At 39.7% G+C, this 15303-nt stretch overlaps 1 long non-coding RNA gene across 2 annotated transcripts; it reads left to right on the top strand.

Moving 5' to 3' along the window:
- The first annotated feature begins 13406 nt into the window (after nucleotides 1-13406).
- Nucleotides 13407-14909, top strand: LOC140833080 (uncharacterized). Of its 2 annotated transcripts, XR_012118285.1 has the most exons (5): nucleotides 13407-13503; nucleotides 13583-13606; nucleotides 13844-13910; nucleotides 14495-14581; nucleotides 14893-14909. It is a non-coding gene; the product is annotated as an uncharacterized lncRNA (long non-coding RNA). The 2 variants fall into 2 exon arrangements; XR_012118284.1 differs by lacking the exon at nucleotides 14893-14909 and having other exon boundaries at nucleotides 14495-14812.
- The last annotated feature ends 394 nt before the right edge of the window (nucleotides 14910-15303 follow it).

The raw sequence follows: 15303 nt of genomic DNA, 5'->3' as shown, positions 1-15303 counted from the left end.
AATATCCTTATAAACTTGAACATTGCAACTGGTCAAAAGGTTTCCTCAAAGTCAACTCCTTGTATTTGAGTATATCCTTTTGCCATCAATCGCGCCTTGAAGGTCAATACCTTCCCATCCGCCCCAAGTCCCTATGGGAACCGTTCCCTCAGGTGGATCTATAAGATCCCACACTTGGTTCGAATGCATGGAATTCATCTCAGATTCCATAGCTTCAAGCCATTTGGATGAATCGGCATCAGATAACGCTTCCTTGAAGTTCCATGGATCACATCCATGGTTAGGCTCATCATGGCCCACTTCAAGAAGCTGACCATACCTCATAGGTGGTCTCGAGACTTTCTCGGATCTTTTAGGAGCTTGTATCTCCTCTCTTGGCTCTTCGGGTGTGGGTTCTATAATTGTGGGTGTCTCTCGAACCTCTTCGAGTTCTATCATCTCCCTTTTTTCTATCCAATAGAAATTCCTTTTCCAAAAAGGTTGCATTCCTAGAAACAAACACTTTTGTTTCTTGGGGATGATAGAAATAATATCCAACTTAATTCCTTGGATATTCCACAAAGTAACATAAAATGGATCGACTATCCAATTTATCTCCCACTACCTGCTTCACATAAGCAGGGCTCCCATATTCTAAGATAAGAATATTTAGGAGGCTTACCTATCCATATCTCATATGGTGTATGCCTTTGAATGGACATTTAGTGGAATATCTTTTAATTTTAAGTTATAGAGATTGTTTTCAAGTTCTTAAGTACCAATTAAACATTCATTCTTGTAAATGTTGCAAACACCTTTGCTAAATAAACAAGAATATCCATCTTTATCACAATAGAAATGGAAATAATGTTTTTCACTAAAAAGGTACAAACAAAACATCTCTTAAAAATTAACTTAAAATCATTGTTCAACAATAAGTAAACATTTCTTAAGGTCTTGGCAGCAACTCTTGCTCCATTACCCATCCTCAAGAAGGTCACACCTTCTCTAAGCTTCCTACTTCTTCCCATCACCTGCAACACATTACAGAGATGTGATCAACATTTGGTATCCAATACCCAAGAAGTAGAGTTAACTGAAATGTTTACTTCAATGTAGAACATACCATTTCCAGAACATTTCTAGGCAAGATATTCTTTACAATTACGCCTCCAATGTCCAGGCTTCTTGCAGTGATGACAAACATCACTAGTCTTGTCAGCCTTAACTGGTGTGGCTGCCACAACGGGATTCGGAGATTGCCTCATCAAGGGCACGTTCTTCTTGGGACGTTGGAAAGAACTCTTCTATCCCTTCCCATGTGGATCAATCTTCGTACCAGATGAAGAACCCACATAAAGAACCAACTCCTCTTTCTTGATGGTTGATTCAAACGTAACAAGCATATTCACCAACTCCTCAAGGGTCGGTTCAATCTTGTTCATGTTGAAGTTCACCACAAAAGGATCAAATGAGCTAGGCAGCGATTAGAGCAACACGTCGGTGGTCAACTCCGAAGGCAAGAGCTTGTCCACGAGCCCGATCATCTTTAAGCCATGCTCATGGACCGAGGCCCCATCTCGCATGCGCAAAGTGATCAGCTCCTTGACCGTAGCATGCCTTAGAGGTCGTGTTTGCTCACCAAAGAGCTCTTTGAGATGCAAATGAATATCAGCAGCACTCTTTGCACCCTCAAAACGCCTCTGCAGCTCATCATTCATAGAAGTCAGCATATAACACCTGGCTATCAAGTCATGGTCACACCATTCCTTGTAAGTCTGCAATTCCTCAGGAGTGCAGTCAGTCGGAGCCTCAACAGGGGCGACTCAGTCAGTGTATATGCTACCCTTTCCGAATTCAAGACGATTTTCAGGTTTCTTAGCCAAGTGAGGTAATTAGGTCCGGTTAATATGTGTTTGTCGAGTATTGCAGATATCGGATTGCGAATCGATGACATTGTCAATTTGTACTGAAAAGTAAAAACAGATAAATGTTGATGACTATTTTAAAATATTTAGTAAGATATGAAGTTTGGACTTTTACTTCATAAATATTTGCTCCCACTGTTTTGACATCTTTCACTACCCTCTAGTGAAAACGGGAAACTCCTTTCCTTAGTAGGTACGTAAGGTCCAATTAGCGAATTATGATTCCGAATAATATCAGCCAATCACAATTCCTAAAAGGTAGTTTCCCAATTGCATCACAATGCAAACCTTAACGTCAACTTTTGTCTCACGTTTGATTAGGACCCATTATAGATGTCGTTCATCTTTACGTGTCAAGCCTTACCCATCGATGTTGAACCTTAATGGACGGTCGCCATGAGTTCCCTCAATTATCTGAGCCGAAGTCATGGGAGTTCCACGTAGTTCACATCACCATGTCAATGGATGTCACAGCTTTCCGGCACCCAAGGCCCCCCCAATAATATGAGCCGAGCCCCGAGTACGGGTAGCGTTCATCATGCACCCATTGTCGATGGAAGACAAGGAAATTATAAACAATTTTATAATTCCCCTTTTCGGGCTTGATATTAATTTTGAATCTTATTCAAAATGAGGGTTTTTAGTTTTGAAAGGTCTCATCATTAATTTTATTTTAAAAGCTCGCCATGTTTGATCGTATGTTTGCCGGATTCATGCAACTTTGTTATTATCATAATAATAACGCACATACTCATTATTTATAACATATCATGCATATATTATAAACAGTAAACAAAACAAGGATGATCAATCGCCCCAATACTAACGGACCGTGTGAGCTAAACACGGGCCTAGGTCCAATCCTAGGGTAAATGCACGGGATGCAATGCAACTATTACATTAGCTTCCAATATTTACATGTCTTCGATCTTCATAATCATCATGGCCACCATCTTCCAATCTTGATCATCCACTATACTAATATTTACAAATAAATATCCATGGCACATAGGGATACATCTCATGGGGTGGGAACGGGCCATAAACCAAGCCCACTTTATAAATTGATAATTATTACAATCATTCAACACAAAATATCCTAGCATACACCTAGCAAATTGGGCTTGGGCTTTTGATCATCCTTCATGCATAATATCACATATCATACACCATCAATTAATTATCACAATAATTAATTGATCCAATATTATATATCTTGATCCAATCACTAACCGCCACGATTATAAACTAAATTAACAAAGTATACAAACACCTTTGTCTACTTTCAAATTAATTTATTTATAACCGAATTTCTTGTAAATCACCATTTACTATAAATATTTAAAGTCCAACTTAAAATATTTATTTCATGAGAAAATATTTGCAACTTTTGTAATTTTAAACTTAAGGGCCCAAAAACTCATTTTTCACCAAAAACATTTTTGGCCCATTTAAAATTCACAAACATGTTAGCCATCTAATGGCCCAACAACTCAAGGCCCATGACACTTTGATATTCCAAAACACTTTTGGAAACCCTAGTCGTCATTGCCGTCGCCGGATTCCGGCAACCAAAAAAAAATTTTTTATTTATTTATTTTTTTTATTTAAAAGTAGGGTTTTCGGGCAGCCCTTCGGGCTGCCCTTGCTGCCTGTTTCGGGCAGCCCCTCGGGCAGCCCGAGGCGCCCGAAATGGGCAGCACCTTGCAGCCCAAAAAGTGCTACAAGTCCGGCCTTTTATTTGTTGCAAAATTTCGTCTCAAGCGGTTAGAAATTAATCTCAACATAATATCTTGTAGTTGCTACACAAAAACGTAACCTTAGCTCTGATACCACTTGAAAGGGGATCGGTTACGGTGACCGGAAGCGCAACGGAAGTTTAAAAATCAAAATTTTCATCAAGTAATTTCGGCCACCTCACATCTTGTGTAGCAAATATAATAAAACACAAAAATGACATTCATAGTGTGTTTAGAAATGTACTATCAATCTTAAAAGATTGATGATGGCTCCAACTTAGTTGATATACAACTAAGCTCTTCAATGACAAGACAATCTTCAAGCTTCCTTTGAGCCCACCTTGCTCAAATATTAAGCCCACCACCAACTAGCTAGAACCACTATAATTTTGCACTAGAAAAATTAGAGCATTTTTCAAAAAGAAGTATTTTTCATTCCTCAACCCTTGAAGAAGAAAATTGAGAGAAAACTTGGAGAGAATTGTTGAGAGGAATTCGGCCATTTCATCCTTGAATGGGGGGAAGGGAGACTAGCCTTGGTAGTGTAAAAAGTTGTTGTTGGCATGTGTGACACATGTCTTGAATATTGAGAAAGTTGTCTCCCAACTCTTCACCTCCCATGCATGCAAGTCTTATTTGATTTTTAACAATTAAAAATCCATGGACTTATTTTTAATTATCTCAAACATATTTGAGACTAATTAAACATTACTTGAATTTACTCAAGTCCACTAGTTAAATAATTTATTTAAATTGAGCTCTACAAGACTCAATTTAATTTAATTAATTCAACACTTGAATTAATTTAATTATTTGGACTCTACTAGGTCCACTAGTGTTTAATTAATTCAACACTTGAATTAATTTAATTTAGTCCATAATAATATTTATGAAAATCACAATTTTCAAATACATTATTCACTTGGCCAACTTTTAATTTAGGAACACTTCCATAAATTAAAATTTACATTTCTCTCATAGAAGTCATACTTCTATTTTTTTTTACACTTGTAAACTCATTTATAAGTCGTTCAACACATTGAACTAGTTTCTCCTTTATAAAAGTCATACTTCTAATTTTTTCTTACGCTTATAAACTCCTTTATAAACCGTTCAACACATTGAACTATTTTTACTTCTCAACGGGATCTAGAAAGCCAGTACTTGTGTGGCCCTCAATGGTTCATTGATACAACTAGCCGTGGGTTCACATCTCCATGTGATTCGGACTAAACATGTCCTTATATGAGCATACCCCAATTGCTCCATTCTTACTTATCAACCCCTTGATAACAAGAACGTCAGAACTCAAGTCTGATAGTACCCAACCAACCATGTTAAACGCCTAGCAGCATCGCTTACATGATTTCCTAGGTATCAAATGATAGTGCCTGCAAGAACCATTCAATTATGGTTAGCGTACAGTACGGTCCCTTCAACTCATATATCCCGACCGATTCGACAACCATTGGTTTATCGAGAGTTGTCAATGAATCGATACTATGTGTCATGTCGTAGTTGCATCGATGGTGTAATCTATGAAACCCCTTTCATAATCACCACCATACTCTGGCGAGAGATTTCAACCTACATACACATGATAACACATAGGATATCCATACCCGAAGGTAAGCGGTGAATCCCCGACTACAATGCATCGACTCCTATGTGTTTCGACAGAACACCCAACCTTGCCACCTGATGACCCCATGAGAGTCGGTAAACAAGTCAAAGTGTAAGTCTAGCACATAGAGTCTCAATATTGTCCCGGGTCATAAGGACTAATGGTGTACAACCATAAACCAGGACTTTTCCACTCGATAAGTGAGAACCACTTGGAAAGTCCTTTAATGGAGGGTTGTTCAGTGCACTCTACCAGGAGCACCTATCTGCATGCTCGGACATCACAATGTCCCCTACCAATGAAACATGGTACTCACATCGCAGACACTAGTCTCTAACTCGAGCGGCCTATATCCTTCTTAGTGGCGGCTGAATCGACTAGGAACCGTTTAGAATATACAGTATTACAAATATGAGTTTCATGATACTCATCATATGAGCATCTCATATTCTTTCTACTATTTGTATATTCAAGGGCTTTATCTATGCAACTAGCATGGGTATACAGATAAAGATGTGCCAAAATAATAATTTCAAATATTACTAAAATAAAGATTGCTTATACATAGAGTTTCATTGTGAACACTCGGCCAACATTTGGCTCGACGGGCACCTACTCTAACACGCGAGTGCGGTCTCAGTTTTTCAAAAATTGCTACCCTACTGGACATCGACCGCGGGTGCGGTCTAACCATAAGCGCGGGTGCGGTGTTGCTTCGGCAACACATTCTGAAATTCAAATTAAATGACCGCAGATTATCTTAAATCATGTCTCAGTTGGCCCTTTTTGTAATCACGTTAAATTATAATCAATAATCCTTGCTTAACAGTGATTAATTCTCGAGCATTACATTTCTCCCCCCCTAAGATACGATTTCGTCCTCGAAATCACAGGCATTTCATTCGTATCATTAAGGAGTATATATATATTAAAGTCGAAGAAAATTTACATCAGTGAAATAATGCTGGGAATTCCTGTCTCATATCTGATTCAGTCTCCCAAGTGGCTTCTTCCACGCCATGACGAGTCCATTGAATTTTCACCAGCGGAATCGTCTTCGTTCTGAGCTGTTTTTCTTTACGATCGATAATCTGGATCGGTTTCTCGACATAACTCAATGTCTCGTCCAGCTCGGTCTCGTCTGGATGAATCACATGAGAATTATCAGGAAGATATTTCCTCAGCATCGATACATGAAAGACATCATGTATTCCAGATAATGAAGGCGGCAATGCTAGTCGATAGGCACGATCTCCTATCTTTTGAAGAATCTCATAAGGACCAACATATCTCGGGGTCTAGGAGACAGTTTCCCTTTCTTGCCAAATCTAACAACACCTCTGAAAGGAGAAATCTTCAGGAACACTCGGTCTCCTGCCTCAAATACCAACGGTCTACGTCGAAGGTTGGCATATTTGGCTTGTCTATCCTGGGCTGCCTTCATTTTCTTCTGAATAAGTTTCACTTTCTCGGTCATATCTCTGATCATATCAGGTCCAGTCTCAGGAACTTCAGAGATATCATCCCAATAAAAAGGAGATCTGCATTTCTTTCCGTACAACGCTTCGAATGGAACCATCTCAATACTCGTTTAATAGCTGTTGTTGTACGAAAATTCGCAAAGAGGCAATGCATCTTGCCAGTTAGTGCTAAAATCAAGCACTACAGCTCTCAGCATATCCTTCAATGTCTGAATCGTCCGTTCTGACTGTCCATCAGTCTGAGGATGATATGAGGTACTCAGATGTAACTTCATACCTAGAGCTTGCTGCAAACTCTGCCAGAAGTGCGAAGTAAACCGAGGATCACGGTCTGACACAATCGACTTCGGCACTCCATGCAGTCTAATCACTTCCTTGACATAGATATCGGCCATCTGATCATATCTATACGTCATTTTGTATGAATAAAACATGCGGATTTGGTCAATCGATCAATCACGACCCAAATCGCATCACAACCTCTGGAGGATCTCGGTAACTGCGTCACAAAATCCATGGAAATGTGATCCCACTTCCATTCAGGAATGGACAAACTCTGTAACAATCCTCCTGGCTTCTTTCTTTCGGCTTTCACCTGTTGGCAATTCAGAGACTTGGCTACAAATTCAGTCACATCAGATTTCATTTGTTTCCACCAATACTGTGTCTTTAAATCGTTATACATTTTCCTGCCACCAGGATGAATGCTAAAACGACTGTTGTGCGCTTCTGACAGTATTCGCTGTCTCAAATCTGAAACATTTGGCACAACCAGACGATTATTCACATACAAAATGCCATTTCTCACCTGATATTCCGATTGATGTCTAGCTCTAACCATAGCAATCGACTTCTGTATATTCTGATCAGTTTTCTGAGCTGCTTTAATTTTCAAAATCAGCTCTGGTTCAGCTTCTATAGTATATAATCTTATAGATCTCCGATCTGTCTCAAATACTAATCCAGACAAACAGCAGTCTTGTATCAAATTCGAGACACCTATCGTCGATAAGGATAGTGCACATACCTTTCGACTCAGCGCATCTGCTGCTGCATTGGACTTCCCCGGATAGTATTTGATTTCACAATCAAAGTCTTTCAGTAAATCCAGCCATCTCCGCTGTCTCATTTTCAGCTCTGATTGCGAAAACAGTTATTTCAAGCTTTTATTATCAGAATAAATCTCGAATTTCTCACCGTACAGATAATGCCGCCATATATTCAATGCAAAGACTATGGCTGCCAATTCAAGATCATGAATTGGGTAACGAGATTCATGGGGTTTCAGCTGTCTCGAGGCATAAGCAATCACATGCCCTCGCTGCATCAATACACAACCCAATCCTCGGTGAGATGCATCACAATAAACGACGAAATCACCAGTACCTGAAGGAATCGTTAACACAGACGCACTGGTCAATCTCTTTTTCAATTCCAAAAAACTGGATTCACAGTCTTTTGACCAAACAAACGGAGCGTTCTTCTGAGTCAACTGCGTAATCGGTTTGGCAATACTCGAAAAATCTTTAATGAATCGACGATAATATCCTGCCAAACCCATAAAACTGCGAATCTCTGGCACAGATGTAGGTCTCGGCCAACTAATCACGGCTTCAACCTTACTGGGATCAACTGATATACCGTCTCCCGATATAATGTGACCCAAAAACACAACATGTTTAAGCCAAAACTTGCATTTCGACAATTTAGCATACAGTTTCTCTGCCCTCAAAATTCTCAACACAGTCCTCAAATGATTAGCATGCTCAATCATATTCTTTGAATAAATCAATATATCATCAATGAATATGATAACAAAATCATCTAAATATTTCTGAAAGACGCGGTTCATCAATCCCATAAATACCGTCGGTGCATTCGTCAAACCAAATGGCATGACAATAAATTCATAGTGTCCATACCTGGTTCTGAATGCTGTCTTAGAGATATCAGAGTCCCTGACTCTCAGTTGATGGTATCCAGATCTCAGATCGATCTTGGAATATACAGATGAACCCTGCAACTGATCAAACAAATCATCAATACGAGACAATGGATATTTATTCTTTACCGTTGCCTTGTTCAACTGCCGGTAGTCGATACAAAGTCTCATCGACCCGTCCTTCTTTCTTACGAACAGTACTGAAGTACCCCAAGGAGATACACTCGGTCTAATATATCCCTTGGCCAGCAAATCCTCCAGCTGTTCTTTCAATTCTTTCAACTCGATCGGTGCCATCCTATATGGAGCTCTAGAAATCGGAACTGTTCCTGGCATTAACTCGATGCTAAAGTCTATCTCTCGAATCGGAGGCAATCCAAGAATCTAATCTGGAAATACATCAGCAAATTCGCACACGATTGGCAAATCCGCCAATGATGGGCTCGATTTCAGTAAATCAACTGAATATACCAGGAATCCATCCGCTCCCTTCTGCAATAATCGAGTCATATTCATTGCAGATATCAAATGAATTCTAGCACGAGAACCCTTACCATAAAATTTCCACTCCTCAGCCATTTCAGGTCTGAATCGAACTATCTTATGGAAGCAATCGACTGTAGCTCGGTACTTGGTCAACATATCGATACCGACAATACAATCAAAATCGGATAAACCAAGCACAATACAGTCTAATTCAATCGTATGTCCATCGTACTGCAGTATACACGATTTAACAGATTTCACTGATATCAAACATGTTCCTAACGGAGACGTGACAGACACTACTGCAGACAATGACTCAATAGGCAAAGAATGCATCAACGCAAATCGCTCAAATATAAATGTATGAGATGCACCAGTATCAATCAGTACATATGCAGGATAACCAGAAATAAAACAGTTACCTGCCACAACATCATCAGGTGCTTCTTGTGCCTGCTGCTCGGTCAAAGCAAAAACTCTGGCCTGCTGTCTCGTAGGCTGACTCACTGTCTGGCCCCCTCCTGGCCTCTGCTGTGACTGAGTAGGCGGTGCTGGCTGAAAAGTATGCACGGAAGATGGTCGTCTACCTGCCTGAGCCACTGAACCCGATGACTCAGCTGCCTGCGATCCCTGGGCACTCCTCTGGCGACACACTCGGGCAAAGTGTCCTTGCTGTCTACAAATACGACAGCTGCCAACCACTCCTCGGCACTGATCTGTGGAATGCCTCCCTCCACAAGTACCACAGTACGGTCCTGCATAACTCTGGCCCTGACCGGTCTGTCTAGAGCCACTCGAACTGGACGAGCTAGTTCCTGATTTCTTGAATTGCTTCCCTCTAGCCCTCAAGAAATCCTTCTTTTGACTACTGCTACTGCCACCTTCAAATCGAGGAGGTGGTTGTTGTTTTCCCGATACTGGAAGCACAAACGAAGCCTCTCTCTGTCTCATCAGACCTGCTTCGGCTCCCTTGGCTCTATTCAAGGCATCGGTGAAATTGTTTGGCCTCCCGGTATTCACCAAGGTAAAGATTTCAGGATTCATGCCATTTATGAACTGATCCGCAACGGCCTCGTCATGTTCAGCTACGTGGGGAACAAATCGGAGCAGTGTAGAGAACTTAGCCACATAGTCCTCAATGTTTAACTGGCCTTGTCTCAAGTTCGCAAACTCGGCTCCCTTGTCTTTCCTATAAGATACTGGAAAGAACCGTAGATAAAATTCAGACTTAAACACATTCCAGGTAATGGCTGTACCTCGTTGTTCCAATGCCCGTTTCGTCGTGATCCACCAGTGTTTAGCAACGTCATGCAGTTGGTGTCCTATCAGTTTCACCCTCTTTTCCTCCGTATTTTCCAAAGATTCGAGCATCGCTTCAATATCGTCCAACCAACTTTCACATTCCACGGAATTCTCCGTACCTTTCAAAGTCGGTGGGCGGAAAGATTGAAATCTTTTCAATAATTTCTCCATTGGTGTAGGAGTCACATCCATGGGAGGATTTGATGTACTCCCCTGTTTTGGTATTCTTCTCGGAGGCATATCTGAAATCAAAAGGATTAGCAACCCCAAACAAAAATTCTATTTCAGTCCTCCTCCGATCATCTTACTGCTGATCCAGAATCGGCTCTGATTCGTTCTTAATAATACATGTTTTCAAATCAAGTCAGATCAACAAACCAACATGCATTATGAAGCAGTAAATCATGCTAGCAATCAAAAGCAGGAAAGAAAACACATTCTACCCCGCTCACTAGCTCCTATCTCAATCTCAAGGATCTATAGCTCTGATACCAACTGTTGTGGGGACCCGGACGCTAATCAAGTTCTTAATCATCTTTGGGACTAATTAATCAATTATAATACAGGGTCTATTTTTTTTTAAAAATGCGGAACGTAGTGAAATCAAACTCATATACATATCAGTATAAAATACAATACGAGTCCTGTACTACATGCATTCAACTAAACTAAGGTTTAACAACTAATGTCAAGTGTTCCAACCCTATTATACATCATAATCCAAGTCCGGAGCCTCCACTCTAATCACGATCTTTCCTCATCTCCTGGACCCTGATCCTGTCCCACCTGTTGTCATGTACACATACAGACAAGACAACAACCGGATAACTCCGGTGAGAATAAATCCCAGTATAAATCAATGAAACATGCAATCATGTAAACCAATATAAAGCATGTAATCAGGTAACAGTAATATGTATCAAATTCTGAAACATAATCAATCATAAAACTGTCTAACATATACGTGATTCCACGTCTCAGACTAGACTCAATCCTATTCTAGGGATCCAGGTTTCCAAATGTGGTGTTCCTATATCGAATTCAGTAATAGAAGGAACTCTGTTCCTATTACTCGATATAACCAAATATGGTGTTCCTATATCGAATTCCATAATAGAAGAATTCCAATCCTATTTACTCGATATAACCAAACATCTGGTGTCTTGACCTAACCGTCATGGACTGTAGCTCTATCGCTAATATCTCATCTTGAGACATCGTGCAATGCGCCCGTGGCGATACCAAAATCCTCAAATCACAGTTACAATCCATAACCCATATCCAATACAATCCGTAATCCAATCACAATTCAAATCTGTCTGGTATAAATCAATATACCCTAAAAATTCATAACAATTCCATAATTAGTCCGTTTCTTAATCTAACTTCGATTCTATGATGTCTAATATGTCAAGAACAACATATATGAGCTCCATTCAATTCTGACAATATCATAATTCTAAAACATATCAAAACGTAGTAAAACTTACGTCCAGTTGTAGCCTACGTCGATAGGAACTCAATACCGAAGTCGGATTCAAAATCTAACGGACGGATTTCTCGCAAAGGCGTAAGGATTTTTAGCAAATTCCCTCAGACCTTTTCTCGATTTCTTGTGTTAAATTCTGAAGGAACGAATGGCTATCATACATATATATACCATGCATGAATTCGACGAGGTGGCACAATTTTCGCAAAACACCTATCACCGCGGGTGCGGTAGCTTCAAGACCGCGGGTGCGCTCATGCTTCGGCAGCACTTCCATTTTCTGAAATTCGACGACGCGGGTGCGGTCTTGTTTGCACCGTGGGTGCGGTCCTGCACCGCGGGTGCGGTCGTGTTTCTCACCGCGGGTGCGGTCTCAGTTTTTCAAAAATTTCTACCCTACTGGACATCGACTGCGGGTGCGGTCTAACCATGAGCGCGGGTGCGGTGTTGCTTCGGCAACACATTCTGAAATTCAAATTAAATGACCGCAAATTATCTTAAATCATGTCTCAGTTGGCCCCTTCGTAATCACGTTAAATTATAATCAATAATCCTTGATTAACAGTGATTAATTCTCGGGCATTACAAAGACAATTCCACTGGTTATGGTACAATGGAGTAGACATGGGACTGAAGAGGCTACATGGGAATTGGAGGCTAAAATGCGGCAAGAATGGCCTCACTTGTTTGAAATTGTCATAAATTATTCCATGTACTCTGACTTCCCTATGTATTATCAATGGTAGATTTTGACTATGTTGTATATAAGGTGTGTTGTGTGTTTTGATTTCGAGGACGAAATCTTTTGTTAGAGGGGGAGAAATGTAATGACCCGATTTAATTATATGTTATTTGGCGATAATTAAGATTAATTATTTTAAATTGAGGAATTTAAAATAATTAAGCCAAATAATTAAATTGTGTGTTTATGCATATTTAAATGTTATAGCACACGAAAGTTGAAATAAAATAGACCGGGTCAAGTTCGAATCGAATAGATAAAAGATAAACACACATATAATATGTATATATATATATATGTATGTAATATGAAATAATAATAAGAATAACAATAATACTCATCTTCCTTGGAAACCGTGGGCGCCTTCACCATTTTCCCGTAGCTTCTGTTCTTCACAATTTCACCAATTTCGTCCGCTTCGAATGATCATAGCTCCATCACCGGTCGCCGAAAAATTAAACTAAATATACGGTTGGAAAGCTCTCGACGTAAGCTTTCCGTTGATACCACTTTCGATAGGAAAAATCGAGATTTTCGAAAACCCGTCGTTGGCTTCGTCGCTTGAATCGCCGTCTTCCGCCGCTCAAAACTAAAAATTGATTGAGGGGTTTTGTTCCTTGTGGTGTAAGCTTTCATTTGATACAACTTTTGTAAATTTTCGAGAACGACCCATCGGCTTCGTTTTTCTGTATGATTCCGGTCATCTTCTCCGGCGAGTTGCCGCCTGTTGCCGGTGAGCTTCGGTTTAGGCTCGATTTTAGCCACTGTTATTGGAAGTACAAGTTGTACCGGTGCGAATCGTGTGAATTTAATTTAATTTAGACTCAAATATTGTATCATTATTAATTAATTATTGGGTTGTTGTTGTAGGTTCCGGAATTTTACAAGTTGGAGGTATAATCAGGTGATCCTAGAATTTATCGCAGTCGCTTGAATATTAGTTTGGCGTCATTTAAAGCTAAAAAGAATAATTGCGACGATAAAATAGAAATGATTGATTTTAGGCATTTTAGTTGCATATTGGAATTTTAAGAATTTAAAATGCCTAAATTGTTGAAATTTGATTTTAAGTGAATGTAAATGGTTTTGGAAATTTTATATGATAATAAGACCATTTAAATTAATATTCAGGTGATTTGTCTGAGTTGGCATTTCCAGGAATTTCTTGAGGATTTAAGTTACTGGTAAATTAGTTGAGGTACGTAGAGATCAGTTATTTTTCACGATGTCTGACACAGGCATCTGATGATCCTGTGTATGATTTATTTGCTATTTTATGATTTATGTGATATTATATGCTGACTCGCATATTATCAGTTGGTAATTGATGTGCAAAATAAAATAAAATATTTCTTTGGTTCACACACATTTTATTTTGGTTAGACACATCAATACCACTGAACAGATCATATTGAGCCTATCTATTATTGAGATCCAGTTATATTTCAGTTGAGATCCGTTATATATATGATATGATATGGTGTCCTGGAGATGTTTGGCTACCTTGATTCGGTCCGGCTTAGGTAGTTGCTGGCTTCGAGGCTGGGCCATATCCCAAGCACGGTCCGCTGAGTCGTGGACCAGCTCGAGCATATATGTATGATTGTTGATATCAATCATTTGACTCCTGATATCCTGATATCTTGCACCTATTTATGCATTGCATTCATGCATGGCATCATTGCATTTCTATGTCATATATCGTGGTTTCTTGATGTCTCGTATTGGGGTTTCTGACCCCCGAGAGGGGGCTGTCGTGTCTTTTGTGTGTGGACATGACAGGTGGTACAGGTGGTTCGACCTCAGGCGCTCGAGAGGAAGCCTCAGGAAGTACCAGAGCTCCTCGAGAGTAGGCTCAGCTGTATTTAGGTACTGCGTGGTGATGTCTCCCAGATACTATATGTATATATTTGGAGGATTGTATTATGATATTATCGAGGCTTGTCGGCTCTATGATATTTTGGGTTTGTATATGTCATGATTGTGTCTGGCTGGCACATGTTTATGTTGTTGTGTTTACTGAGGGCATATGTTGTGTATTTTGAGTATTTGATTTACTGGTATGTCATATTTATACGAAGGTCATGCCGAAATTTTTATAGGCCCAAACGCAAATTTTTAACTCACTTTTCCGTTGTTCACTGATTAATCAAGATTGCATGTTAATAAATCGTGATTAGGATAACGAGCCCTCACATTAGCTGACTGCAACATCTCTATATCATTTCTAATGAGTAGTATGTTATCAACATAAAGTATTAAGAATGACACTGCACTCCCACTAACATTCTTGTATACACAAGGTTCCTCAGGATTTTTGGCAAAATCAAACTATTTGATAGTGTTGTCAAATCTGAGGTTCCAGCTCCTCGATGACTTCTTGAGTCCATAAATGGATCTCTGAAGTTTGCATACCTTATGCTCACTTTCTACTGATGTGAATCTTTCAGGTTGAGACATGTAAATCTCTTCCTGAATATCCCCATTAAGAAACGGTGTCTTCACATCCATTTGCCATTTTCATAGTCATACTATGCTACTATGGCTAGCAGTATCCTAATGGACTAGAAAATTGTGATTGAGAAAATGTT

Source organism: Primulina eburnea, chromosome 5 (assembly GCF_022965805.1).
Source record: "Primulina eburnea isolate SZY01 chromosome 5, ASM2296580v1, whole genome shotgun sequence".
NCBI lineage: Eukaryota > Viridiplantae > Streptophyta > Magnoliopsida > Lamiales > Gesneriaceae > Primulina > Primulina eburnea.
This window is presented reverse-complemented; position numbering and strand designations above follow the sequence as displayed.